Raw genomic sequence first — 4,535 nt, 5'->3', positions numbered from 1 at the left:
CTCATGCTGGGAAAGTCTCCAATGGGACGACTATTGTGCAAAGAAGAGTGGCTAAAATATCTCCACAGTGATGTGAGAGACTCACTGCCAGTAATCACAAATGCCTGATTGCAGTTCTTAGTGGGAAGGGTGGCAAAACCAGTTATTAGGTTTAGGAGGCAATTTGTTTTTCACATAATACCAGGTAGGAATTACTCTTCATTTCACTCATGAAGAGATTCGCTACACTGTAATTAGTGTTTTAGTACCAGTGCTATTTTTATCAAACCCTTTTGTAGCTGAGCTGCATTCAAGGGTTAGAAATCACAAAGATGTTATTTTTTTGCCTCACATTGTTTGTTGCTTTATACAATGAAGTAATTACTTTGTAAATTAGGAGTCTCTCAAGGACCAGCACAGAGAAACATAGAAACCTCACTGCTGTGAAATGGTCAAGAGGTGCTGTAAACATTATTGTGTAAAGTTGTGTTAAACTACATGTAGATTAGGTATTAGCCATGAGATTAAACAGCCATCACTTTCAACAGAACTAACAAAGCCTCAACTGAAAAACGTGATTACCTTTAAGATAACGAAAGTTTTTGTTACAAGGATAAGTTATCAGTTTGTAAACAAGTGTTATAGGTAAACTCCATATCATTATCAGGAAGCAGAGAGCTGTCACAGACTGGAGGTTGATAAAAACACCCCGTCCAAGAAAACTTCTTGCCTTCTTGAATAATACAAATGGCAGATAATGCGCTGTAGTTATTAAAAAAGCCAAACCAAAGGCTTCTATGTGTAGCTTTGGTAACCCCCCAGGTCTCTGTGGACTCTGGAAAAGTTAGATGGGGAAACAAACAATATTGGATGGCCAAACCCGCAGGACTTCCCAATGTTGCGGAAAGAATGCAACACCAGCAAAACAGAAGGCAAAAAAGTGAGATGTCAAGATGTTTCTTGTCTTCATGCAGGATGAGGTGCGAGTCACGGGTTAGAGGCAGCAAAGCTCTGATGGGGCAACTGTGAGTCAGAAACATTTTACAGCAATGAATGACAGAAAAATAACACACTATGTTATCGGCAGAGCTGCCGGCAGTATGTGGGGGGTCTAAAGTTTTCCTAGCTCTTGTTTATGAAGCTATGGTTTGGACTGGAATTCAGCACAAAAAGCAGGGGGGACAAGAACCATTCTCCGAGTAAGTTGATGTTTACACACGCACACAAAACGGCTTCTTTTGGACCTCCCAGATAAACAATTTTTGCTTGACTGATAAATTTCACTCACCATTCAGTTCTCTGACCCTGTTCCTGCAACACTGACTCATATCTGACAGGAATCTGCTTGTAGGTTTCAGATTAGGAGCCACATTTCTATTACTTCATAGCTGACAACAAAACCCAATCATAATGTGAGCAGTAAACCGGTGGCCTCTGTTTATCGGTCTCTCTGCAATGTGATGCCTAATCTGAGAAGGAAAGTTCAGAGGTCCGAGTTAAGCACAGGCGGCACCCAAACAAACCTAAGGGAGCCATTATCCACGTCAAAGACGCTCCTTGGGGGGTGTGAACTCGTGAAAACTCATTGGACAACCCTGCTACCTCTGACCAACCAACACAGCAGCCAGTCTGTTCATTAGAACCAAAATAGAAGACAAGTATTGGGTGCTGAGGACCCATTATAAGCCTCACAGTAACTCCCAATTAGGACGTAGCCTGTTTCTACAGCAGCTGGGGGTTTACAGAACTGGGTGGACTTGAACAAGCGTGACAGCCCCCCGCCCCTTCAAAAAAATAAGAAGCAGAATTAAAAAACTAAGTAATGGCAATATGCATAAATTATTTTAAAAAATATTGGTCAAAATGATAGAAAAGGGTAATTAAAAGCAGTCTGGCTATCATATTTCAAAAGGTAATGCATCAAATATAATGGATAAACAGTTAAAATACAGTTGCTTGCATGTGAATTGTAAGATAACAAGGATAACAGCTGAAATAGCTAATAGCACAACTGTGCGTTAATGTGTTGCTACAATCTTCCCAAGAGGTCAGCCCATGTAATAATTTGTAAATATATACATCCAAAATGTGAACAAATGATAGAAATTGATCATTAAAAAGCAATATGGCTAACAGTTAGACATATTTGAGAAGAAAATGATACCACTGGATATCATGGATAGACAATTGAAACACAATAGTCCAGTGGCTAGCATTTCAGTTGCAAGCTAATAGCAGGGATAACAGTCGAAATAGCTAATAGCACAACTGGATAACTGGGTAAAAATGGTCACTGGTGAACACAACGTATCACTGTTATTTTGTACTAGAAGTAGTTGAATAAAGGTTAAAATATTAAGCTAACAGATCTTAATGGTTCAAACCGTTGTCTTTGTAGTTGCAGTACGGAGCGGTCTGCAGTCATGGGAAAAAGAAAGCGTTCACAGGCTCGGTGCAGTCCTATGAAAAACTAAATACATCTTTTACTGCTTTGACAGAAATTAAGAGGGTAGCGGCCAGGTGGTGATAATCAAATGCACTTGATTACCCGATCATCAGCAAGTCTGACAGCCTCTACGCAAGCAGACGTGTTGGCAGTTACCTGATTTGTGTTTTAACGCATTGCTAAATCTTCCCAGGAGTTTACATCCCAGCAAATTCACCTCAAGGTCAGACAGTGCAAGTCTCTGAGAAACAGCAAAAACCTGTAAGCTATATCTCAGATGCTACAGGGCTCAGTTAGCCACTTAAATTGCATGGTTCATATCAGTACAATTAGAAAAAAACTGACATTTTTTGGTGTGTTTGGAGAGTTTGTTGGAAGAAAGTCTCTTCTCTCTAAAAAAGGCAGCTCGGCTGAGGTTGCAAAGTTGCATCTGAACAAACCACAGAAGGTCTGGAACAATGTTCTTTGGACAGATGAGACCTAAGTGGAGATGTGTGGCCATGAAGCACAGCACCACATTTGGAGAAAACCCAAACACATCATAGCCACTGTGACACACGGTGGTGCAGCGGTGATGATTTAGACTTGTTTTGCAGCCACGGGACCTGGACACCTTGGAGTCATTGTGTGAACCATGAACTCCTCTGGATACCCAAATCATGGGGTGTACTTATTTTTTAAGACTCTATCCAGTCCTGTGAAAACGTTCTTTTTTAATGTGATTGTAGTTAACTCAGTTCTGCAGATTTATTTTTTGCAGACAAAAAAATCTAACCAGGTGCTCTCGACTTCAGCTAAAGATTTTGTGTATGTGTACTCACAAACTGGGGAAAAGACAATTGTTTCCTGTTACAGTTCATTTCTGAACCCAGATATCTATTTAACAGTCAGTCTGTAGGTTTCAGTCCTATCACTTGGTCTTCATCAGCAGAAAAGGTTTTCTGAAACTGTTGTTTTTAAGGCTTCCATTTATCCTGTGTTTAGGGCCTTCTCATCAATGTTTGCTTAAAGGTTTAGCTTCCAAAATCTATGAAGACAACTTGTTTTCAACTTCCAGATAATCATAATGTGTTTGTCCATAACAGATGAAACACATCCAAACATTTTTAAATGGACCAGTCCATACTTTGAGCAGTTTAGTCTCCTATTTCATCCCTGAGGGAGAAAGAGGCAAACTCCAGCCTTACAGAGCAACATTTACAAAGAGAAAGCTCTCAGCCTTTCAGTATCAGTCTCCAAGGGGCCCACATGTCTCTTCAGAGGAGCGAGAAACAGGTGGGATGCTGATGCCAGAGTCCAGGCCGCAACCTAGCTCCATCCCTCCGCTGTCCCAGTACACTTCATCCGATTTGGTGTCATAATTGAGACGATTGCTGGAGTGCATGATTCCCTGTTTGTGATTTAGATTCTGATTGGACACGATGCCAGAGAAGGGCTCAGTGGAAACATGGTCAGGAATAAATTCCAAATGGATCTCGCAAGGGTCGACTGTACCCAGGGACAGAGGAACCAAAGGGATCGGATCTTGAACAGACGACTTAAGGAATGAAAGAAGAAATCTTTTATTCTGGAAAACTGCATGTGTTTAAGTATTTTATAGAAACAGAGGGTGAAATAAAGTGAAACACAATAAATCATACCGGAGCCTTGGGCTGATTCTCAGTGGCTGGTGCGGCTTGTCTTGATTTTCGTAGATACATGATGAGAAGTGGGAAAAGAAGAAGGGAAGTCAGGCCGATTCCCATACACAGCGCCGGCAGCAGCCCTGTAGGGAAGAAATGCATGCAAGTCTAACATGTCTCTGCTCAAAGGAGCATAGAACTAAGCTAAATTTCAGACCCAAGATTTACAAGTTGTATCACCAGAAAAGCTGCAGGAAGAGGCAAACTAAGCTTCTGCTGATCTAGCTGACCTCTTGGACTTCTAAAGTGTGGTTCACATCGTTTAAGGATCCAAGCACAGCTGTCTTTATGAGGCTTTCTTGCAGTTTCCTGGCAGGTTCTTAGTATCCTAATAGCACCTAAGCAGTATTTTGGACCTCATAACCAATGAAAGTAGGATGTGTTGTGAATGATCCATGGACAGGTCTGCTTACTGTTCCCAGAGTCAA

The sequence above is a fragment of the Oreochromis aureus genome, linkage group 3 (assembly GCF_013358895.1).
Source record: "Oreochromis aureus strain Israel breed Guangdong linkage group 3, ZZ_aureus, whole genome shotgun sequence".
Taxonomy (NCBI): Eukaryota; Metazoa; Chordata; class Actinopteri; order Cichliformes; family Cichlidae; genus Oreochromis; species Oreochromis aureus.
This window is presented reverse-complemented; position numbering follows the sequence as displayed.